Source organism: Carassius gibelio, chromosome A14 (genome assembly GCF_023724105.1).
Source record: "Carassius gibelio isolate Cgi1373 ecotype wild population from Czech Republic chromosome A14, carGib1.2-hapl.c, whole genome shotgun sequence".
NCBI lineage: Eukaryota > Metazoa > Chordata > Actinopteri > Cypriniformes > Cyprinidae > Carassius > Carassius gibelio.
Genome location: NC_068384.1, coordinates 25,243,870 through 25,270,943, shown reverse-complemented (window position 1 = coordinate 25,270,943; position 27,074 = coordinate 25,243,870). Strand labels below are relative to the sequence as shown.

Genomic DNA, 27,074 nt, shown 5'->3' with positions numbered 1-27,074 from the left:
GCAGTTGCTCACCCCCAGCTGTGCTGACCAAAAGCACAATGGGAAATGACTCGCTGATGACACAATGTAATGCTCATTGGTTAAAACAGACGTTGTGTGGCATTATTTTCTAAAAAGTTTATTATTTTGTATATTTTTTTAAATCTGATACATTGGCATTATGTGTTTAAATTATGCATGAATATTCCCAAACAACATGACAGTGTGATCTCTGAAATATGTGATAGTTCTATTTGAAAACTTTTAAATGGAGTAAATAGCAAGCACTTTGAGTGTCTTGATCATCATATTTGTTTTCATATAAAAGCAACAGAGCTGAAATTATGTCATGTTTATCAGGAACATAGCTCATGAGTGTGTGAATAAAGCGATATCCACTTTTGATGTAGATGTCTGTTCTACTTCAAGAGCTCAGAACGGTCCGTCTTGACTGCACTTATTTCACTCCTCCCCTCATTGCAGATGCCTACTAGGTGGACTCTCAAATGAGCCTATACACTTACTGAGACAGTCCACTCTTTTACATCATTAGGGGACATTATGTGAGCAGTTGTCCTCACTCTTAGGTCACAAGGAATTTTCGTTGCAGAGTTTGAACAGTTATTTTCTTGCAATAGATGCCAGCTTGACATGTGCTCTTCTCTCGTTGACCACTACTGTTGTGTAGACCCCTCTATGTTCAGTTTTGGCTTTTCTTTGTTGCAGTCCAGACAATGTATTAATTGAATCATTCTCATCATCTGTATCCATCTCAGAACAGGTAGTGATCAGTGTAGATTTCGATTCAATCTTGTTTTAACATTCAGAATGAGTGATTCTTGATTTTGCCTAAGTGCAATTTGCTGTTATTTTAATCCCTGAGCCTTTGTTGGAATATGGTTGTGGTACCTGACGATCCTGACATTTGGCTACTTGTCCAATCCACTGTCGTGAAGGGAAACCAAACCCATTCTTTACAGTCTGTGAGCAAATGCAAATATGGAAATGGTTGTTACATCATGACTGCACCCATGTTATAAGCGTGGTCAGTACTGTGTGGTTAACTATACCTTGATGTTCCATTCTTGTGCATCATCTAGATGACCAGCAGATGCCTCACCAGTGTCACTCTTCTGTTTTATTCACAGTTGCACATTACAGATTCACTTCTTTGTCAATAAAGTGCATTGTGGCGTCAAGTACCTGTAGTTGCCATTTCTCAAATGTCCAGTGGTTTCTCTTGAGAATGACTTGCTTTCCTTGCTCAAGCATGATTGTCCTGCATGCACTGCACTGAGTTTTCTTGATACAATGGTTCTTCTTGAGGGTAGATTATTGGAAGAGTCTCCCGATACAGTTTGAATGATTATCTTGGTCTAGCATCATTTACTATATTAATTGGCCTATAAATCAAGTTTTTTTTTTTTTTATAATTTTTTATTTACCCATAAAATTTCACACTCTATAACTGTACAACACTTGTAATTGCAAGTAGATTGGCAGATATCTAAATAGAGTTTTGACAGGAGGTGAAATGTCAAAGACAAACAACTTCTGTGGTAATTCAATTCAGTTAATTTTTTAATTTATTTTTTTGTTAACAAAAATCTGTTGGCCAACTCTTGTTATACGATCCATCTAACATTCCTTCATTGCTGTTACCCATCTTTGGCCAGGATTGCTAGATAGGTGATGCAGACATCATCCCAAGTCTTAAAGGGGTCATATGATGTTGCTAAAAATAACATTATTTTGTGTATTTAGTATAATGCAATGTGTTTATTTGCTTTAAGGTAAAAAAATATATATATATACACAATGTCTCCATGACACAGTGGTGGCAGCAACAATTCTACAGCGAGAAACAAAGTTATGCCTTCCTTCTTTGTGTGGACATTTGGGTGATGTTATGCAAATCTTCCACATGGTTAGGGTTAGACATTAAATAAATCTTTATCCCTTTTAACAAATTAATAGCTACATGTTAAATGTCAGTACCTTTTGAAAAGTTAATGCCAAAGGGACAGCTTCTGTATGTTTAAAAAAAAAAAAAAAAAAATGTTGGAGTCCTAATACTGCTCTTGGCTAATGTGGCCCCCAGCCAACACATTTGCTAGTTCTTTACTTTAGCTTTAGCTAGCTCTTGCAGTGCCCTACAGGACACATTTAGTGTATGTCCTGACATACTTTGATGCATAGAACTCAGCAGAACCAGGAATTGAAGGTTCACTATCTTCCTTTCATTCTGTACTTTAAAATAATCTCTAGCCACTGCTAAATTGCCTGTTGTTTGCAGATCCTTAATCAAAGTTTACATGTATATCCATGCTCGGTCCCACTTTATATTAGGTGGCCTTAACTACTATGTACTTACATAAAAATAAGTACAATGTACTTATTGTGTTCATATTGTATTGTAAAACACTTCTGCTGCTATTGAGGTGGGATAGGGGTAAGGTTAGGGAGAGGGTTGGAGGTATGGGTAAGTTTAAGGGTGGGTTAAGGTGTAAAGTATGGGTCAACAGTGTAATTATAAATGTAATTACAGAAATTAAATACAGATGTAATTACAAGTAGTTTTTTTTTTAATATAAGTACAATGTAAAAACATGTATGTACACAATAAATACATAGTACTAAATTATTAATTAAAATGTAAGTACATAGTAGTTAAGGCCACTTAATATAAAGTGGGTCCCGATGCTTTTTGCTGACACTTTTCTACCAAAGTGATGATAAAGTTTACTGATGACCTAGCACCTGAGAGCTGGATACGGATGTGTAACTTCTACTGCATGTGTGTTATTGAAGCGGAATAACAGCACAGTCATCATGCATAATGGCACCGCTTGGATCAGTCACCAAGGTATACTTTACAGCCTGTTTACTGGAAAAGTTGAAAGTACTTTATACACCTCTCAGACTTTTTGAAGTTCCCACCGAGTCACTTAGGTTTAGTGGTGGATATAATGAATGAGTTCATCATGAGTTCATGAGAGATGAGAGAGATATGTGCATGTCTGGGGATCTTCCGGGACAGATTTAAAAACCGCTTGATTACTTACCCTTGGTTGCTTACCCTCCTTGTGAAGGGTGTCAATGATTGTCTTTTGGACAACTGTCAGATCAGCAGTCTTCCCCATGATTGTGTAGCCTAGTGAACCAAATCGAAAGACCATTTTGAAGGCTCAGGAAACCTTTGCAGGTGTTTTGAGTTGATTAGCTGATTGGCATGTCACCATATTCTAATTAGTTGAGTGAATTGGTGGGTTTTTGTTAAATGTGAGCCAAAATCATCACAATTAAAAGAACCAAAGACTTAAACTACTTCAGTCTGTATGCACTGCATTTATTTAATACCTGAGCTTCACAATTTGATTTTAATTACTGAAATAAATGAACTTTTCCACGACATTCTAATTTATTGAGATGCACCTGCAATCTCAATTGTAAAGCCATGTTGGCCAATCAGAAGCCTGAAAAAGTTATTTGTTTGCGTCAGTTGTCTGTGAGGGGCTGACGCGCTGTTGTGTCTTTATTTTGTCTTTAAAATGTCATTTGATTGTCCGCCGGTTCCCGCCTCCTTCTTCCCGATGATTATGAAGTTTGTACATACACGGAGATAACAGCACATGTTCCAAAGTCACAAGCCAAAGTCTCCGGTTTCACTGTCTATACAATAACAATGCAACCAGAATTATTTCTTCACCTTGTGGAGACCTAGTGGGGGAGAATTACATACATTTTCTCCTCAGTGCATGTTTAAACAATAAACCCTAAATTGTACATTAGGATAGTTTAAAGGTGTAGCTATAAAATGCTAAATAAAATGCTGTTAATTTACTCACCCTCTGACCATCCAAGTTGTTGGTGATATTCTTTTCTTCAGTAGAACAGTAAAGAATATTTATTTTATTTTATTTTATTTTATTTTATTTTATTTTATGTATTTATTTATTTTTCTAAGCTGAAACCATTGTTCAAAAAGTGTTAATTCAGTGGCTAACAGCACTTGAGAGTCAGAAAACGAGGAATGTAGATTCTTAAGAGAGAGCAAAAGTAGAAGGGTGCTGAGACCATGGCTGTTCTATATGCAAACATCAATGTCTTGAACTTGATGTGAGCTGCAATTCAGTGAGATAAAGAGAGGTTTAATGTGTGGTTTAAAGGGCTTAAATGAGCCCTTTTGGGCTCATTTAAGATCTGTCATGCTGCTGCATTCTGAATAATTTGTAGAAGTTTGATTGTGCACGATGGAAGTCCTGCCAGAAGAGCATTGAAGTATTCCAGCCTAGAAATGACAAGGGCCTGGACAAGTAATGCATAAAGTTCAGTTAGGAAGGACCTGATAATTCTGATGTTGAGCAATGCACATCTGCAACATTGAGTGGTTTTTGCAATTAGGTCTTTCAAAGTCAGTGGATCAGCAAAAATTACACCAAGATTTCTGACCGATTGGGTAATTGTTGATGAACCTAGCTGGATGGTAAAATCATGCTGTACAGCCTGAGAGGCAGGAAAGACGAGAAGCTCAGGCTTTGCCAGTTTGAGCTGGAGGTGGTGTTTTTTCATCCATGCCGAGATGACATCTAGGCAGTCTTATGAAGTGAAATTATTCATCTATGTAAGAAACTGAACATTATTTACATTATAACCTGTAATCCATACCCTTAGGCAAATGCTGAAATCGTATTATTTTCTTCAAACAAGGTCTTTCGGACAGTTAGTTTCAATGAGCTGGTTCAAATAATAGATTCACAAGTTTGCTTACAAATCACCCAATAATGATGTGAAATGTGGATGTTATACATGGCTAAATCATATAAAGTGATTAAACTATGGTCATTATTAACTTTTTTACACAAACCATGAGAAAACACTAAAACTCCTTAATTTCAAGTGCTATATAAATAATTAACTAAATAATAATTAAGTGTTTCATATATATATATATATATATATATATATATATATATATATATATATATATATATATATATATATATATATATATATATATATATATATATACATATATTAGTTAATCATCTCAGTTAATGACAGTAAAGAATGGAGTGCCACAAGGATCCGTCTTAGGCCTTTCACTATTTTCAATATACATGTTGGCCCAGGGTAATTTTATTAGAAAATATGGGATTAGGCATGGTCATACTCATGATACTCAACTATTTATTTCAACACGAACAAAATAAACTTATTTAAGCTAAAAGAGAGAGTTTAAAATATAAAATATTGGGTAACCAATCATTTTCTCCTATTAAATTTGGGTAAAACAGAGGTATTACTTATTGGACTAAAAACAGTACACAGAATCTCTTAGATTACAATTTGCATCTAGAGGGATGTACTGTTACTTCATCTACAGGCAAAAATTATATTTGCTAATTATATTTCAAGTGTTACAAAAACAGCATTCTTCCATCTTAGAAACATCACCAAGCTATGAAACATGATACCCATTTCTAATGCAGAATAGTATGCATTATTTTAACCCTCTGGAGTCTAAGGGTATTTTTGGGGCCTGGGGAAGTTTTTCATGCCCTGACATTTTTTTTTTTTTTTTTTTTTTCAGTTTCTTATAAATATCCAAATGGGTAAAGTCTAATCTCACTGTAATCAGCACAAACTGGGCTATAATAATATGTGAAATGCATGTATGTACATGATTGTGTTTTTGAGAAAAAAAAAAATGTTTATGCGTGGTTAGTGAAAAACTAAAAATGTTAAAACACTTGAAAAGGCCATAAAACACATAAAGAACAATGGTTCCCAGGGTTATTGAGAACTGGAGCTTGTAGCCTAGAATTTTTCTTTCTAAATTATGTGAAAATCATCTTGTTTACTCACTGCACTGCTAGGTGGTTGCCTTACCTTCAACAAATAAGCAACAGTTAGTCCAAAATGCTGCTGCTAGAGTCCTAACCAGGTCAAGAAAATTTGATCATACTACCCCAATTTTACAATTTCTACACATTATTTATTTTTTCTTCCTTATTTTGTCCCAGATTTCTCAAAGCTTCCAGAAGTTTGAATATTCAGTGCATGTTGTCATGGCAGAGCAGGGCTCATCATGCAAAATTCATACCTCTTGATACAAACAGAGAAATTGCACAGTAATGAAGAAACTAACATTTCACCAGATTGACTAAGATTATAAATAATGGTGGGAGGTTATCTTTAAATCTTCACTGAAAGCACTAAGGTGGTACAGTGTAAAACATAATTCTGTGCCCGACCTTTTTTGTATTTTCTAAATGCATAGCTGTAAGAAGGGTTTTAGAAAGGTCCAAACTGAGCTTGTTTGGGAGCATATGTGAATTCACTTAAAATACTATCAGGAAAGTCTAACCAAGTTATTACATTTATTCAAAATATGTACACATTAATTTTTAATCCTATGCTTAATATGCTGAAAATAGCACCGGTTGAGTTGTTTACTTCCCTGGAATGTTTGAATCTTACATCTCATTTTTGACCGTTTAAACTAAAGGATACTGCACTTCACTTTCGGCTTCAGAGAAAATTAAAGATTTGATTAGCTATCTCAGTCATTTTGACAATGTCTAATGCTGTTAGAAAAATACCTCAATGGTGGAAACAGTTTATTTAGTGGGTTTAGAAAAAAAAAGTATACTTAAGTACAATTATTTGTATGTACTTTAGTATAAATAAATATATTTGTGGCACACTATAAATAGGGATATTTAAAGTTTAAATAAAATATTAATTGGAACAACTAATTTTGTACTAAATGCATTTTGTACAAAGCAGTGTTGAAGTTCAACTAACGTTTGATTAAATATACTTGTTCGTGCTAAAGTTTAAGTATTCCAGTTATACTTAAGTACACTTTAAATATCCAATCTTTTATTTAATTTTTGAAATGCAGAATCAGCATAAACTTCACATGCATTTTGGTGACACTGTAAACATACATTAATATTATACTTATAGCAAACTATGGTCATACTATCCCTTACTTTTAGTGATTTTACAATGCGCTTCATTGGCATTCCAAGCAAACTTGAAGTGTGCTAATGGCACAATTATTGTCTGCTTCTAATGCAATAAATTATCCGTTATAAATAATGACACAGTTTAAGAAATTTCCTTTATTTTTTTTCATCAATGACAGGTCAAATTATGGACTTAAAGAATGTGAATCGCCGAAGAGTTAATGTACTGTAGGTGCAGGTGTGTGGAAATAAACGTGAAATGGCCTGTATAGAACACAAAAGTGAGTTTAACTTAAAGCTGTTGAAGTCAGCTGACACAACATTAAATATCATCTGTACAATGTTTTGCTTCCCTTTTACATGACACGCTGCAGGAAACAATTCAATAAACCATCATAACATTAGTTTTATTCTTGTTCAAGCACTAAAACACAGACAGTTCTGTTAGTTTGTGGAAGAATGTGAATGTACTGCTTATGTTTCAGTGCATACAGAAGGAATAAACCGAACCGTAACTCTCATAGCACTGAACAAATGTTAATGTTAAATGTAATTAAATGTTTTGGTGGTTTGATGGTCTTGGAGTAGGCTGCGCACCTGATTTATGTAACATATTAATTAAAATTATTTTAATAAATTTTGTTACATTTTGTGTAGTTAACGTCTCTGAATTTATTTGACATTTTAACTTTGTGTGTAGTTTTGAGAGCTGGTCAGGACAAAACCAGTCATAAGGGTCTTTTTCTTTTCTTTTCTTTTTTTTTTTTTTTTTTACATTTTTGAAGCACCTGAAATCTGAATAAAGAAGCATTCCATTAATGTATGGTTTGTTAGGATAGGACAATATTTTGTTGAGGTTTGAGGATGCAAAACATATAAATATTTAAAGTTGTCAAAATGAAGTCCTTAGCAATGCATATTACTAATCAAAATTGTTTATATATATTCACAGTAGGAGATTTACTTAATATCTTCACGCATGATCTTTACTTAAAGGGATAGTTCACACAAAAATTAAAATTTGATATTTATCTGCTTACCCACATGTAGGTGACTTTGTATGTTCAGTATAATACAAACGGAGATTTTTAGCTTAAACCGTTGCAGTATATCAGTCTAATAATGTAAGTGGATGAGAATCACATCTAAAACATACAATAAATAAATAAATAAAAACATAAACAAAACCAAATTAAACCCTGCGGCTTGTGAGGATACACTGATTTTAAAGTCAAAAAAACTATCAGTCTGTGCAATAAACTGAACAGTATTTATATTGTTTATTTTTTTATATTTTTTTTTACCTCTGATTCACACAATGTCCTAACTGTTAGAACTCTCTTGAGCACGTCCTGTTGTGCGTGTTCTCAGCAGCAGGCATATGAGGCATCTTCTTCTTCTTCTTCTTCTTAATTTATGATGGATCTCAGGCTTATACAGTAAGTGCACCGCCACTTATCTCTCAAGTGGACCATTGACACTCCTAAGTGAGATTGAAGATTTACATTTAGTAATTTAGGAGATGCTTTCATCCAAAGCGACTTACAAATGAGGACAATGGAAGCAATCAAAATCAACAAAAGAGCAATAATATACAAGTGCTGAGACAGAATGTTATCCTTTTAAGATAATATGCCCACACAACAAAATTAATAGCCAAATGAACACAGAGACCTCAATACTTGGTAAAGCATACACAATGATGGTAACAATCAGGGAAAAGTGTTTGAGTATGAATGGGTTATTTTGATAGTGCACGATGGGAAATCTGGGATCATAACTTTGATATTTATTTAAAGAATCCTTGAAAACATAACGAACGGTTCCAATAAAATATACTTATGAGCTCCAACTTTAATTTCTACAAACTTAAATTGAGTACTAACAAAGAATTGACTTTTTTTCCCTTAACTAAATTATTTAATGTAGAAACTACATTTGTTTTCATTTAGAATTTACTTTACCAGAAAACTATTTTTATCAGTGTACTTGGCAGAATGTAGTTGCCAGTACATACTTAGTATATCAATGTGAATTGGGATTCAGCTTCTCTCAGTTAAATTGTTGTTGAACCACTCTATTCCTCACTCTCTTTCTCTTTTCTTTTAAGCACATGCACTGTGCTAAATGCTAGTGTGGCGTTAAGTACCTCAAAGTGTGAAATGGCTTGTAAACAAATTAAACTAATGTGTGGGATGCAATCTTGCTGCAAAATGGCTGCTGTGAACCTCTCCAACCTGTTGTCAGGCGCCTGAAGCTCAGAAGGTGTCGAACTTCTGATGAAAAAGAAACATGGTGATGCATATTCAACACGTAGCCTTTGAAACGGCAAGTCAAAACACAATGAAACATTATCATTTAAAAATTAAGCAGATCAGTCAAGTGCATTAAACTGCACTTAATTATAATTTGATTAAATTTTATATTATTATTCTTGGTACAAATAATCTTAGAATCCTTTCATGAAAAAGAAAGAGAGAGAGAGAGAGAGAGAGAGAGAGAGATAGAGAGAGAGAGAGAGAGAGAGAGAGAGAGAGTATTTAACCGTTATCATCATGTAATATTTATTTGGTTTACTATGGGACACACACTGATCCATAATAGAGAGTGGGGGCACATCTCAAAAATATATCTAAATTACGGCCTATGCTCTCAATGTCAAATGCAGAACTGTTAATCCATGCATTTATGACCTCAAAGTTAGATTTTTGTAATGCTTTAATAGGTAATTGTTCTGCACGCTTAGTAAACAAACTACAGCTAGTCCAAAATGCAGCAGCAAGAGTTCTTACTATAACCAGGAAGTATGACCATATAGCCTGGTCCTGTCAAAACTGCACTGGTAGTGATGGGAAGTTTGATTCTTTTCCGCGAACCGGTTCTTTCGGACGGTTCGATTCAATAAACCAGTTGAAAAAAAAGGTTCAGCAGTTCTTTTACGCTCGTTGTAATGACGTCATTGGCGATGACGTAATGGCGTCACGTCTATCAATCATTCAAATATATAAAGTCAGTAATCATAACTTTAGTCAGATAAAAACCTCATAATCATGAAAAGTTTACATTTGAATTTGTAAACGCGCTCATAACATTAGTACAGAATCAGAATCAATCACCAAAAGAATCACATCGGTTCAGACATTCTGTGAGTCAGTTGGCGTCACGCTGAATCGCGCATGCGCAGTATCATCAGTTCATCGGTTCTCAATTCGGACGCGTCCGACAGAAACGATTCTCGGTTGAGTGTACTGATGATCCGAAAACCGATGCAACCGGTTCTTGACTCGAGAACGAGAATCATTCTAACCAGCACGTGCTGCAGTTCAGTTTCATCAGCTGCTCTACTCGTGTTCATGTTCTGTTTACTACAAACTCAATTTGTGAATGTGTCATCATTAACTATAAATACAGTACAGATATCTCATAAATCATCCCTTATTCCTATTAAAGATAAGAGTCTTTAGAGTCTTAATTATTGTCCAACTTCCCTGAAAACCCATTTGGCCTATACATTGTATACAATATACAGATTTGAAACATTCATCTAAAAAAAAAAAAAAAAAAAAAAAAGTTATTTTATCACACTTTCCGATGTTTAACAAAATACTTAAAAAATTACATGCATGCGCCGTATCATCAGTTCATCGGTTCTCAATTCGGACGTGTCCGACAGAAACGATTCTCGGTTGAGTGTACTGGTGATCCGAAAACCGAAGCAACCGGTGCTCGGTGCTCGAGAACGAGAACTGCTCCAGCAGTGGGCGTGTTCGTTCATTATCTGGCTCGGCTTGGTGTTCTTCTTCAGTTCGGCCTTCACAGCAGTTCAGTCAGTGTACTGTTTGAGTAAATGAATTACTCCGGGATACTGGTTTATTCTGACTCAGAGTGAGTGTCTGTCACGTTAAAAAAGTTAACAGCTTAAGTCATTTGTGGATTAATGCTTATTGGAGACGTGAACCGTTTCAAACGATTCAGTTTGATTTGGTGAACTGGTTCAACCGGTTCACTAAGATGAACCGGTTAAATTGAACGATTTGTTCATGAATCGGCCATCACTAACTGGCTCCCTATTAAACATTGTATGGATTTTAAAATATTGCTTAATACTTATAAAGCCTTGAATGGTTTAGCACCTCAGTATTTGAATGAGCTCCTTTTACATTATACTCCTCTACGTCCGCTACGTTCTCAAAACTCAGGCAATTTGATAATACCTAGAATATCAAAATCAACTGCGGGGCGGCAGATCCTTTTCCTATTTGGCACCTAAACTCTGGAATAACCTACGTAACATTGTTCGGGAGGCAGACACACTCTTGGAGTTTAAATCTAGATTAAAGACCCACCTCTTTAACCTAGTTTACACATTACATACTAATATGCTTTTAATATCCAAATCCGTTAAAGGATTTTTAGGCTGCATTAATTAGGTAAACTGGAACCGGGAACACTTCCCATACCACCCGATGTACTTGCTACATCATTAGAAGAATGGCATCTACCCTAATATTAGTCTGTTTCTCTCTTATTCCAATAATAAAACCTGTTTTGGCCCAGTTCAGGGCCAGCTAAGGCTGATTAACTTGCTGGGATTCGGGCCGGTTATGGCCCATGTGTGGCCCGAGTCTTAATCCAGTTCTGGGCCACTTCAGGGCTGTCATTCTTTGCGGTACTTGGGCTGAGGGGAAAGACATTGTGTGGCCCGGATCTGGGCCAGAAGACATTTGCTATGTGGGCACTTCCGTGGTACCATTTTCAAGCTGTAATTAGGATAAGCTCCCTCTCAAAAAATAAAATAAAATAAATTAAATTAAAAAATACAAATAAATAAATAAATCGAAACAAATTTAAACATATTTAAATCTGTGGTTTGAGAACGCTACCACTAAATGGATTGCTCATTTTTACAGCCATAATCACATGATTTCTACTATTTTTTATGCCATGTTCAAGGCAAAGTCAGAGGCGGAGATACTCAAGTTGAAATCCAGTCAATCTTATATCATGATCTAATATCAACAAAAAAATATGGTTTAATTTCCTATTCCAATTATGGCACAAAATAAATAAATACATAAATAAATAAATAAATAAATCCATGAACACAAATTTCAACTATATTATCTGTATCACCTGCATATTATCTACATGTATATTTACACTCATGCCTTCTTAGAAGTGGGCACTTTGGTCAATGTGATTGATTCAACACTACAGATGTCTCTGCCACTCTTTGAAATTACATAAATTGACACTTCTCCCTGATGTTGGGGTTCAGTCATCTGGACTGTTTATGAATGTTCAATGTTCTGCCTTGAGTGGATTCCAAGCACAAAAAAAAAAAATTAAATTAAAAAAAAAAAAAAAAAACTTGTGTTATGATAAAAAGTCCATTACCTTATTTTTGGCTTTTTGCCAAAAATGACCAGCAATTTAAATTGCTTGTAAATGCCCCATTATGCAATGTTAGCATGAAATACAATTAAATCCTTTTGTCAACTTATTGTCTTTATAATTAGCACAGATTTTCTATTTCTTTTTGGAACTGATTGTAGGCCTTATCGATCTGAGCTGTTGCAGCTCAATGTCCTAATTGCAAGAAAACAAGTTGAGAAAAGATTGAATTCAATGATGGAAGTGAAAGATAGGCTGGTCATTTCTGCCTGGAACACAACATGCTGGTTAAGTACAGTAGGACTCTGGGTATTCCAATTTGTCTAAAATGCAGAATGTTTTAAAGAAATTAACAAAAAACTTTCAAACAACTGCATTTCTTGAACATTTTTATTTATTATTTTAAAGAAATGGAAACATCAGGAACCACTGCACATGACATGAAAAGGCCTGCCGACGGAGACAGGCGTAAAAGGTTTAGGGTGGATTTAAACTTCAGTCTAGCATGTTGAGCTGAGCAAATCTATTTGAGCTGAACAAATCTGTAATATATTTTAGGCCATCCTCAAACCATAGCATCAGGTCACAGCCGTCAGACAAAACAGCATTGTATCCTCAGACAAAAATCCTTCAGTTCTCCAGAAAAGCATGTAGAACTATAGAAGATTCAGTTATACAAGGCAGCCTCAGACCTAATTGATGTTTTACATTCTCTCTTGAAATGTTTCTGCTTCTAAAACTTCTAAATTTCTAGGTCACAGTCCCTTCAGAAACATAAGTAAATACCCCATCTCACCCGAGGCTCGTTGGAAAACATGCTTGTATCTAAATTTTTGCAAAACATAAAAAAAAAAGTACCTATACATATAATTCACTGACATGAGCACTTAGTGTGACAGTAAAAACTTTTCACACAAAATAAGATTATTTGCACAGATTATCGATTAATGAATTGATTAAAAGACTTCAAGCTTAAAAGAAACACGCTTAAATTGTATAGATGCTTCAGCAAATGTACTTTTATCTCATGTTTGTTTCTGTTAACACTCTTTAGGTTTATGGTTGGATTTTTATGTAGGTGGTTATTTTTAAACACGATAGAGCACAAAACCATTTACAGTAGCTTCACTCACTGGATACTTTCTTCCCGAATGCACAATCCGTACCAATGTGATAAAATTTCACAAGATTCATAAACTTCTCTTTTGGTGAAAATTTATCACACTTTTAGTGTCACTCACTGGACAGTTCATTTTTAAAGTGTCATGAACATGCAGTTTGCCAGCTAGGGTGACAAAATAGCCAGAAATGGCTCTTGCAATGGCGGTTGTTTGCCTGTCTGTGAAGTCCACAGGCCAATGGACAATTGACAGCCTAAAAGTGTGGACTCATAGGAGGACTGCAATGAGTTAGGGTGGTATTTAAAAAAAAGAAAACCTCTGTAAAGGCTGTTTCGTTTGATGCTGTTTAGTCTGATTACCTTTGTAATGTTTTTCGTGAGACATTGTTTCTGGTATGGTGGAGCACCTGATGAAGTTCTGAGAATGTTCTGAAAAGAACACTGTTCCAGACAAGCTTGCAGAAGCAAGAGGCCAGAGGTAACTCAAAGATTACAAGCTGACTCTCTAGATATTACTTTGCCCCTTCATCCTTCAATGCTCTCTTGTGTCCTTTAGCCATCAAAAGGATTGCTTGCAATACTCTGCAAAGGTAACAGACTTCTTTCCCTTGGGCTCAGAGCTTAAGTCAAATTACAATAACATATTCTGACAGCCTGAGCTGCATGCACGCAAGAAGACCATTTCGGTAGTACTATATCAAACATGTTCTTAGATCACCAAAAAAAAAAAGAAACATTATTCATTTATTTTTGTGTGTCTGTGTATACCTCCTTGATTTGTAATGTCAACCGAAGAGGAAAATAATTTAAGAGATCAAAATGTAACAAACATTCGTAGTCACTGAAAAAAGGAGACGAGAACCCGGTGAACATTTAAACATAATATAATTACAAAATTAACACAAAACTGAAAATAGCACCAAAGTCATCCAAAACATCATAAATCCAGACTTGGTCCTCTCTCATCCTTCACTGTCATGACTCCTCTTTTTATCAATCTGGAGCTCCTCCGTGAGACTCGAGACCGGTCTGTGGTGCAGTTGTCATTATCTTTCACTCCACAAACATTGCAAAAACAAGCCTAAAATAATGTGGACAGGTGGGACAAAATACTTATCTTTTTTTTTTTTTTTTTTTTTTTTTTTTTAAAGTAACATTTCATTTCATAACATTTCAACAGTTCTTTGTCTGAACATGCAGTGATTTTTGTGATTTAGGCTACATGAGTCATCTGGTGAAATAAAACTTTATGATCAGTTTCTGTTCTGCAGCTGTGGAGTGAAGACAGATAACTGATAGATCCAAAATTAGCAGTTTTAGTGCATAAACAAAAACCTAGCATGCAGCAAGGATTCTCCTGTTGTGTGTACAAAAGCTGATGCTTGTCTGTTTGTGATTAGCAGCAAATTAATTGAATGTTTATCCACATAATATATATATATATATATATATATATATATATATATATATATATATATATATATATATATATATATATATATATATTCTTTTCCTTTGTCAAGTTTCTGATTTTCCTCGTCTATGAACGAGAAGCAACGAGGAGGAGCTTACTAGAACTGTGCCTCACAAAGATAAATTGTACCAGAGTACTTGTGTTTCCATAGAAACATTTTATCCTCATTATTGTTGAAAAAGGGCAAAGGAATAGAAAAAAGATGGTTGTATCCTTCTTTTAAACAGTAAGGATTTCCACCATTTTTGCAAAGGAACCCTAATATGACACTTTAATTTATGATTCATTTCTGAGGCTAAAATTTATTACAGACTGATAAGAAACATACTTACTTACTCTTTATTTTATGTCTAGTCATAATTTTCTCCATAAAGGACCAAATATTGCACCTTCCAACCAGTCTTTAAGCATTTACTTCGGTCCAGTGCAACAACACTTTGGCAATGCCCAAGACAACTGGCACAAAAAGAAGGGTCTGGAGAGAGAGGTTTGCCTGCCAGCTTGGTACTGCCAGCCATGCATCACTTCATAGTTATTACCTAACCTAATCTGGCACTGTGATGAATCTTGCATTCTGTTCAGGTCGCATATAGCAAAGGCTTGTGCACGTCTTAAAGATGGTTGGATGATTACATCATGTCAAAGCCCTTTTGAGATTTGATATGACACATTGTACATGGACACACTGTAATTAAAACAAGATGTAGAGTTAAAAAAATCAATGTCTAGTTCAAAACATGTTAGAAATGTACTCGTTGTCTTCATTTTGGTTTCATCTAGTTCACAAAAAAAGATTTTTTTTTTTTTATGATTTCAAGAACAGCTTATTAAAAAATAAATAAATAAAAAGGTGGCATAATCATTGAGTGTAAAATAACAACATATATCCTTACATCTTGAATACATATAAGTGTACACATATTAATTATTAATCAAAATAATAATAATGATGATGATTATATATGTATTACAAATATTATACTACTTTTTTGGGAGTTGCAGCACAACCCAAAACCAATTCACAATTAATGTATGTGAAGTAAGCAAACAGTCACTGACTATTTGAAGAAGAAGAAGAAGAAGAAGAAGAGTAAAAAACAATGGTAAAACTTTCTGTGAAGCCCATATTTATAATACATTATAAGGGTATTCTTAACCCCTTACTAGTAACCCCCCTTTTTTGGCATGGAGACCGAAATTACATACCCAAAATAAAAAGGTTTCTGCTCATGATTCTTTCTGACTAGATACATAATCAACCTTTGTTCACAAAGCTGACACTTTAAAGTTTACTGTTCAGGAATCAGAATCACTCAGACTGTTATGATAATAGAGATATATAAGCTCAAACATAAAAACAAAAATAAAAATATGAAAAACATATGTTTTAAATGTATTTAAAAATATGTTGATGTAGGAAATGAGTTTGAAAACACAGTGTAGCTAAGGCCACAAGTCTTCCAAGACTTCATAAAAAATTTCATAATCGAATCTGTAAAACTGTGAATTTTATGAAATATTTTCTAAGGCCATGTCATGTGTGTTTTTAGAGAAGGCTAATCAGATTGATTTATGGCCCTTGTCATCGCTATAAGATCTCACATGTAAACTTTCCTGTGCTCTTTGTGTATGTATCACTGTTGAAAACTGCCCGAATCATGATTGTATTGTTCTCACCAAACGGTTCTTTCACACCTCCGCCAAGTATGACACATTATCCGCATTATTCTTTTATCATTATTCTTTTGTTTTTATTCCACCTTTATTAGCCTTGATTGTGGTTTTTCAGGCTTTACAAAGCAACAAAGCAGCGATCTCACTTCAGTCTCTCTTTGCATTTAGCCCTTATTTATCAAAAGTCTTACTATAAAAATACAACAAAACATTTTCTTACGACCTTACGTGAATTATTGAGACAAAAATGCATTATGAAGAAGAAAAGCACCTGCTATTAGTAGCATTGGTGCTAACGTTAGCATCAAGCTACATCTGACAATTTATGAAATTATTAGTACACTTTTACTCAAAACTCACTTTAAACCCCGATCGAGTGTTTATAATAACTTCCTTTAGCGATCAGGGGTGGAATTTGGTCGTTTACTGTTGTAAAAATATGTTATTTGTAGCCTTTTTCATCGCTGCACAAGTTAGCATTTCCGATGTACATTTTCGATTTTTTTTATAAAAACGCCCCAGATCTCAAGAAATTCTCATACCAAGCTTTACTATCGTAATCGCGGGTTTATTATTCGGATATTTTGTGTGTACAGAGGTGTTTCAGTGTTGTTTTGGCCAGATAACTACCAGGAAGTGTGCAGGAAGCATGTGACACGATGGGGCGGTGTCCAGATATGAAACTCTAAGATTGATGTTTGAAAGACCCAATCAGAGTCTGAGTCACACACCGCACGAGCTGTGACTACTGCACGCACACACAGATCGCTGGGAGAGGGTGTTTATCATCTGATCGCGTAAATCCGTGGAAAATGAATAGAAATGACGATTCTGTCTGAAGAAATATGAAGTAAACATCAGTAAATATATCCATATATCTCCGCAGATATGCATCTTTGGTCTGTAAATCCTTATTGACGCTGTTCAGTGGGTCTATGTGAACACAAATAAACCGCTCTTGACATGACTGAATATGAGTGAGTTGTGAATTTCTATTCAAAATGTGGCATAATACGGATTTATTATTTTGCACTCCTGACATAAATCACTAAATATCTGTCACTGCAACAATGTTTTATCAAAATATTGGTCAAATATCGAAGCTTGAGTCTTTAAACTTTCCATTGATGCACAGTTTGTCCAGATGAAGTAAGACAGTGATGTTTAATGTGCTGTGAAAGTGAAACAATAATAAACTGGGGCCGTCAGCGATGTTTGCACGCAAAGGGGTTAAAGCTTTATAATAAATGCATAATGCATTATGAAAAAATCTTAAAATATGTTATAGCAACTCAAGAATAATCATAACAACAATTTTAATACATCATAACACTTACGTATTTGTGGTTTATGTTTTTATGTTTAATGGTATGATTTATAACACACAATGAACACCATATTAAATCTAATTCATGTACAGTATAATATACTGTATCATATATTGACATTGTTTTTTAAGATCTGCAAAGTATCTTACTACAGCTTGTGTGTGGTTAGTTGTTGACTGTTATTTGAGTGTTTCCTGTTAATGTTAATTAATTGATGTGAGCTTAATATTCCAACTGAAAAAAATAAAATAAAATGTTTTATATGGTTAGATTTTATTTTGATGGTCCCCTTAATCAATCGACTATAAGCAACTCTGCAACGACATGGCAACTAAAGTCGCGGTTACGTATGGTAACCCTCGTTCCCTGAAGGAGGGAATGGAGATGCCATGTCGGTGACCAAGGCAAAATGGGATATCACCTCGATAGACCAATCTACTTCGAGTGTAAACTAAATGAGCCAATGCACATTGGCATGCAATTATTGAATCCAGCAGCAGGTGCAATGCAGCTCAGGAGACCCGGCAGCTCAGCAGTTCTACAGCAACCAGGCGATGGGACGTGGCGTCTCCGTTCCCTCCTTGAAGGAACGATGGTTAACATACGTAACCGTGATGTTCCCTTTCAGTCAGTCACTCTCGACACCATGACGGTGACCAACGCAAAATCCGCAAATCCTACCCAGAGGAGGTATCAGGAGCAAATACACATTTACCATCCGTTTAGGTGTATATGGAGAAGAACACCACTCAACGAACAGGTTCCACTTCAAGGCATAAGTGTGTCTCGTAGACGGTGATCTTGCGGAAGTGATGGTGTCCACTACCTCCTGGCATAGGTCACCAAGAACCTCTGCTTCCCATCCAGGGACCAGACGTGGAGTTTTCAAAGGTCTGGATGCAGGTGCCAAACGGTGCCCCGTCTCTGAGTCAGTAGATCCTTCCTCCCTTGCCAACGAGGGGCTGTTGCGAGGATCACAAGTTCGGGGAACCAGGTCCGAGTGGGCCAATACATCGCCACTAGCAAGATTTGCTCCTCGTCCTCCCGGTCTTTGCACAGTGTCTGTGCGAGAAGACTCACTGGGGGAAACGCATACTTGCGTAGGCCCCACGACCAGCTGTGTGCCAGTGCGTCCGTGCCAAGAGTTTCCTCGGCCAGGGAGTAGAACAACTTGCAGTGAGAGGTCTCTGGAGAAGAAAACAGGCCTACCTGAGTGGTTCCAAACCATCTCCAAATCAGCTAGACCATCAGGGGATGTAGTCGCCATTCCCCTGGGAGCATTGCTCGAGACATCTCGTCGGCTGTACAGTTGAGCAGGCCCGGAACGTGAATGGCGCTAAATGACCTCAGAATCTTCAGACTCTAAAGGCGGTGGTGGGGGGCTAGTTGCGACGGGAGCACAGACCACCTTGTCAGTTGATGTACGCAATGGTCGCTGTGTTGTCCATTCAAACCAGCATATGCTTGCCTCGTAAGTGACCTTTGAGACGGTTCAAGTGAAAGGTACACTGCTAACAACTCGATTGATGTGCCACTGCAGCTGCAGGTCCGTCCAAACCCCTGAGACTTCATGCCCATTGTACGTGGCCCCCCAGCCGGTGGCGGAGGCATCTGTGTAAACCACAACATGCATGGAGATCTGCTCTAGGGGCACCCCTGCCCAGAGAATCACGAGATCTGACCACGGGATGAGGGTTTGGCAACTGGCCGGTGTATCTTCCACCTCAGGCCAAATCCCTGTGCTCGCACAACAGATCCATAGCTTGTGCTAGTATCAGCCAATCATCTAGATAGTTGAGAATGTTAACACCCTGCTCTCTGAGTGGAACAAGAGCCCCCTTCGCAACCTTCATGAAGACACGGAGAGACAGGGACAGCCTGCAGAGCAGGACCTTGTACTGATATGCCCGTCCTTCGAATGCAAATCGCAGAAAAGGTCTGTGGTGCGGAAGGAACGATACATGAAAGTACTCATCCTTCAGGTCAAATGCTGCAAACTAATCTTGGGGATGGATGCACCCGAAGATGCGTTTTTCTTCATCAACATCTTGAACGGTAGCCGACAAAGGGCCTTATTAAAAACTTGCAGATCCAAGATCAGTCATAACCCACCTCCTTTCTTGGGTACAGTGAAGTAAGGGATGTATTTTGCATTATTGACACACTGTTTTCCTAATGAATGTTGTTCAGTTGCTTTGACACAATGTATTTTGTTTAAAGCGCTATATAAATAAAGGTGACTTGACTTGACTTAAAACCCCGTCCGAATCTTCTTAAATAAATGGTGGTGATGCAACTACTGGTTATAGCCTCATTAAACCCCTGATGCTTGCAGCCAGTTTGAGGTCTGGAGGAATTAAGGGTTTTCTCATAACTGCAGGGCTCTATAGCCCAGAGCTTTGCTTTGGCTAGTTAAATGCACACATGGTGGGTGGTGCATCTTGGTTTTGCTTAGTGCTAAATGCCGAACAATGTGCGCTGCCAATCAAGATAAAAAATAAAAAAAATAAAAAAATAAAAAAAACATACCACCTGCCTTTGATTTAATGTTTGCTTAATGCTATTTTAATTCATTTATTCATACTAAGCACAAGGTATCAAAAGTTGTGATGGACTTCAGTAATGTAAAAGTTTAGAGTTCAAAACTCAAGGGCAGAGAGTTTAATATACACCCAATTACCAAGAATACACCTCAGGGCATGAAAACATTGAAAACATAGGCTACAAGTAATGAAGCACACCTTCCATCAGGGGATAAAAGATAATGTTGCCCTTCATGGTCCAACATGAGAATGCTGACACAAGTTAATAGCAGCAATTGCTAGCAATATATCTGATAAACACAACCAAGAGTCTCTTTTTCCCTCAAACCTTCGATTCAGTTCCCTCTCACAGTAACCTACCCTATTATTTTCTCTTCATGCTTAAAATGCTGAGTTTAAACATAATGCATGGTTATTTATTATTATTATTTTTTTTAATTTACTATGTAGTGTTTTAAGAATTATGTAAACTTCATTTATCGGGTTGGGAACTGAGTTATTGAGTTTATTATTTTTTTTTAAATACCTGAACCGAATAACATTTAAAAATGTAACTGGATAACATAATAATAATAATAATAATAATAATACATAAATAAATAATTAAACAAGTTTCAGTTCTTTTAATGGTTCTCACACATGCATTCTCTTACCAATGTTGATGGAATATACAGCACTAAAATGCTTAGGCAGAGCTTCTTCAACTACTTATTTAATAGTATCGCAACACCGCTACAGAATCAACAGCAGTACAGACACTACAATCGAGTTAAGTCTGACTGCAAAACGAATTATTTCTATGAGCCAGTTATTTTCAGTGAATCAAGGCCATACATTGCAACCAGTCAGGTCCAGTCAATATTTGTATTTAAGTTTTGCTGCCATCTTTGATGTGATACTCATGACCTTTAAGAAAATAAAGTATATGTCAAGACACTAGCTCTTTAACTAAAAGGCTAATTCAATGCATGTTTAACTTACTGTGTGTTCAGATTATTTGGTAGAGCTCATCACGGAACTGGACATTTCATTTAGCAGGTGCTGTGCCATCTTAACAATGCCATGACAGTTTTCTTTGCCAGCTAAGTATACAACACTCATTTAATCTACCATCAAGACTTCTCTGAGACAAATGCTTTAAAGTCAAGGAAATTAAAAATGAGAAGACAGAGAAAACAAAAATACAGACATTTTAACTATATGCTCTGAACACAATGACCCCCTGCTTTTTTAATTTCAGAAATTCAGTTAAGGCTGACATTAGTGATAAAGACCTTTGGGCACTACAAGCTCTAACAAAGGCTTTTGATACATACAAAGTCTGATGTTTTAATAATAAATTATTCAACACCTTTGACTATTGTTTTATAAGCATATTTTATGCTTTGTTTTCCTTCTCGATATGCATAGTAATCTGCATTAAATGTTTCAGATGGCTTTCTCCCCATTCAAGCTTTCAGACAATAACATTTGAAGAATTTGACAGTCTACAATAAATAATACTAGGGGTGTCCCCGACTAAGGATTTTCATAGTCAGATCGGAATTTTAGAATATTTCTGATATTCGACTGATGGTCGAATCATATGTTTTGGGGCCGGGCAAAACACATTGAGTCTAGTCAGACATTTGACAGTCATAATTACTGATGTTAACACACAGGCTAAACGTCAGCGAAACCCTAACAAGTTAAAATTTTTACAATAGTGCTCTCACGTTCTTCACGAAACAATGTGCAGAAACAGCAGCTAAACTCTAAAAATTCACAGCGTTTTATTAAAAAGATGTTCTCATTATAATGGTATGTGTGTGACAGTCGCAGTCATATTTATAAATTGTCTGCTTTGTTTGACCTGCTCGTGCTGCGCGCTGAAGAGATATCACCATAGTACTACAATGAAGCGCTTGACTCAAAACCAAATGCATCTTATATCAGGTAAATAATATATCCACAATATATATACACCGGCTGAAATGTTTTGAAATCACTTGTATTGATTGATTGCAAATAAATGCACAGACACTATTTAAACTGAACAGGGATGACATAACTGAATTCAATAATGAACTGTCTTTAACTATCATTTTGCATTATTGACACAATGTTTTCCAAATGAATGTTGTTCAGTGCTTTGACGCAATGTATTTTGTTTAAAGCACTATATAAATAAAGGTGATTGATTGATTGATTGACTTGTACCCTACTTAAAAAAAAAAAAAAAAAAAATACAAAATCCAGTGTCAGTTTGAGTCTTGGTAAAGTTTTAAATCCCTGCCGCCAAGATGCTCCTCTGTCAGTCACGGATTATGGAAAGTGAAACAAAAATCTACTGTATAGGGGTGGATGGATTTATTCACCCACTTTCAAATATTTATTTGAAGCTTAATACTCAGATTCTTATTCTTGGCTTTATCACAATAGGCTGCATATTACTGTAACTTATTGGCAGAAAGCCAAGTTCTATGTGAAATCAGACATTTGAGCACTCACATATAGTCAAAATGGCATAATCATAACAGCCTGCGAATATTTGACTGTGAGATTGGTGGTCGAATCAGGCTCCTCAAATCGAAGCATCTAATCCACGACTATTTGGGGTCACCCATAAATAATACATTCATCTAAAATAAATATTGCATTTAAAATTATTCACTTCTGCTTTTATGAGTCAATATGAACACAGCAAGAATATTTAGAATGTACTGGTTTATTCAGAAACCTTCAAGAACATTTAAGTAAGATTATGTCAAAAGTCTTCTCATATCACCGGCTCCCCGACAAACACTTCTGCACATTGATTCTCAAGCAGTCATTATCCAGAAGTCACCCTTGTGGTAAAGCCTAATTCATTCTTTCTTCTGTGCTGAGGTCTTTACTTTCATCCTGGTCCAACTCTTCCATCCTGAGCCAGGATTACCTACCTCTTTCCTCTGCTACTTCTGCAGCCAGGAAAAGGAAATCACACTTCTCTGAATTCACAACGCTCCAAATCCACCATCTGTGTCCTCCATCCTCATTCACAAGGATGATTCTATGAAAAAAAAAAAAAAAAAAAAAAATATATATATATATATATATATATATATATATATATATATATATATATATATATATCCCAACCAAGAGCTCTCTTCTCCTGACTTAGAGCCCCACACTGGGATGTCTTGACATCTCCAGTCCAGTTCTGAACCACTTTTTTTTTGCATCTCTGGGGAGAAATATGAGTGAGAGTTTACAGCAAGCTTTGTTTTAGGAGCTGTTCAGTGGGATGTGACCTTATTTAAATTCCCAAGAAGGAGCAGATTTTGTGAAGCATATTATTAATGCATACAGAAGTTGCAATGTGATTGAGATGTGAAATTGTTGAGCCGATAAAAGGATTTCCTCCACTGTTTTGAAATGTTCAGTAGATAAAATAAATTTTAGATTACACATCATGAGAAAAAAAAAAAAAAAAATTGGATGATAACATTAAATGAAAACTCTGATTCTACTACTACTACTACTACTAAAATGTATCCAGAACGTCTGTGAGTTTAAAGAAAATACCAGAATCAAAGATTTTTTTACAGTGCTTAGTTCATTTGAAAGTACTTTGATTTCTATATTCTTCAAACATAGTTTTCTGCTCTATTCTGTTGTCGCTATAGTTAAAAAAATGCTTCACCAATGGTTTCAAGCTTATTCAAACAGTCAGCTTAAACGATTTAACAGATTGTTATCCAATATTTTCATCATATTTTATACTTGAAATTTAAATATATTTAACAATAATGCATTATAGGTATTCATGCAATATAGTTAAAAATATCATTAAACTTTTTTAAAATGTTATTTATTTTTTATGTGTTTTAGCATTTTTTTTTTTTATTGATGATGTGTGGGTACAAAAGAGGGCACAGTTACCAAAATATCATCCCGTAATGCCTGAAACATTGCAGTCTAATTAATAATAATAATAATTCCTTACATTTATATAGCGCTTTTCTAGGCACTCAAAGCGCTTTACATAGTCAGGGGGTATCTCCTCATCCACCACCAGTGTGCAGCATCCACCTGGATGATGCGACGGCAGCCATATTGCGCCAGAACGCCCACCACACACCAGCTTACTGGTGGAGAGGAGACGGAGTGATTAAGCCAATCAGCAGATATGGGGATTGTTAGGAGGCCATGATGGTCAGAGGCTAATGGGCGAATTTAGCCAGGATGCCGAGGTCACACCTCTACTCTTTTCGAAAGACATCCTGGGATTTTTAATGACCACAGAGAGTCAGAACCTCGGTTTAACGTCTCATCCGAAGGACGGTGCTCGTTGACAGTATAGTGTCCCCATCACTACACTGGGGCGCTAGGACCCACACAGACCACAGGGTGAGCACCCCCTGCTGGCCTCACTAGCACCTCTTCCAGCAGCAACCTAGTTTTCTCAGGAGGTCTCCCATCCAAGGTCTAACCACAGCTGATGGTTTTTAGTGTAAATTTTACCGTCAAAATGTTACTTTTTTATGGTCCACCTTTCGAGACACTTTTACAAATATGGTGGTAAACGATTAATTCATGGAACTTTTAAAAAAGCAGAGTTGTCAAGTTAAACCACATTTCATTTGATTGTCTTAATAATTCCAACTTCTAAAAAAATAAAAAATAATAAAAATAATTAGCATTAAGATTATAATGGTGTAAGTTCAGTAAATTAAGCTGCCTCCCAGAAACATCACTACCAGTTAATGCCTGATACTAAGTGTGTGTGTGTGTGTGTGTGTGTAAATGTGTAAGATAAGAGAAGGCAGGAGTAGCAGCACAGGGTAAAGGAGGCACGATTTGTTCTTTCTCTGTCTCAGCTGGAAGAGGACCTCAATCCTGACCCACATACACCGCCCTTCCTTCTCCAATCTGGACCCGATCCAGCGAGCACCATGGACGAGTCTGAGACAGTAAAGGGAATCTGTGTTGCCAAAAGAGAGAGAGAGAGACTGAAACGGAGCGGGGAAAAAAAGAGAAGAGGCAGTGAGTTGGGATCACAGCTGGAGTTAGACTCCATCTTGAAGGAGAGTCAGGAAGAGAAATGATGGAATGAATCTCGCTCAGTGTGTGTGAGACAGCTCGGGCCTCATCTTTCTGTTTGAGCAGTCAGATTGCAGCACTTTCATCATCTTGAGTGTGAGAGATGCCCATCACAGTTTAAAGCCTGCTGTACCAGATTGTCATTGTATTTTCTGGCAGGTCATGGAACATGAGTACAGGAAAGAGACTGAGTGCGTCTCACCTGCATGCAGACTGTTTTGTCACATTAGCAAAGCAACATTGTCATTTTATCAGAATGGGTGTAAAAAAAAAAAAAAAAAAAAAAAAAAAAAAACAGACATCCATGGCTATCAGCCTCATGCTGATTGCTCAATGCTGACAAAGACTTTTACAGCCTAATAATAACTTAAAATACCTTCAGAATTGAGCAACTCGTCATTTAATGGAATAGTTAAGCCAAAAAAATAAATATTCTATCATCATTTACCTACACTCCAGGTGTTCCAAACCTGCATCATTTTCTGTCTGTTGTTGAACACAAAGAAAAATGTTGGAAACCAAACAGCTGCAAAACAATTTTTTTGCTAAAAAAATACAGTTAAAACAGAAATAATTATTTTCCAGTGATGGTAAAGATGAGTTTTTCAGTGGCCATTACTCCAGTCTTCGATGTCACATGATGTTCCAGAAATAATTATAATTAAACATCTATCATATTAAAAATATTTAAAATGCATAAATGAACAACATAACTAAAAATGATCCATTCACACACACACACACACACTCACAATCATGTTTGTTTTTGTGAAAAGTGGGGACATCCCATAGGCGTAATGGTTTTTATAATGTAGAAACTGTATATTCTATCGCCCTTCACCAACCCTACCCCTAACCCTAACCCTCACAGGAAACATTGTGCATTTTTACTTTCTCAAAAAACTCATTCTGTATGGTTTATACGCGTTTTGAAAAATGGGGACATGGGTTATGTCCTCATAAGTCACCCTCTCCTTGTAATACCTGTGTCATACCCATGTCATTATACAAAGTTGTGTCCTGATATGTCACAAAAAAACGCCCCCCCCCCCACACACACATATATAATTTATATTTTATTATTATTATTATTATTATTATTATGTATCAAATATATAGGTTACAGTTGCCAAAATGCCATCCTGTGATTCCTGAAATATTGTCACTGAATTTCCAATAAACTTCAGACAACCACAGCTGCCAGTTTTCACTGTAATCATTTTACTTTAAAATATCGTCATAGGGTTGACACAGGGTCACCAAGTTACTTTATCTCTAAACAGTGTGTGTACACCATTTTGGACTCATTTTCATTTTTGCCACCAGGCTTATAAATTGTGGGCCAGGCCGACATTTTGAGGTCTCATTTGAAGAAAATGAGTCTTTGGATGAGAGAAGACACTAAAAAAGACGTCTGAACTGCTTTCTAATTCCGTATTCTGGGCCAAGTCCGCAATGGTGAGGTGGAAGACACTGTGCAGGCACCTGAAAAGAGGTCAGGAGCAATGCAAACTCACT

At 36.1% G+C, this 27,074-nt stretch overlaps 1 protein-coding gene across 1 annotated transcript in view; it reads left to right on the top strand.

Moving 5' to 3' along the window:
• Positions 1 to 27,074, top strand: part of LOC128026950 (ligand-dependent nuclear receptor corepressor-like protein) — a 473,072-nt gene that overhangs the window by 41,871 nt on the left and 404,127 nt on the right. The gene's annotated exons all lie outside the window — the stretch shown is intronic.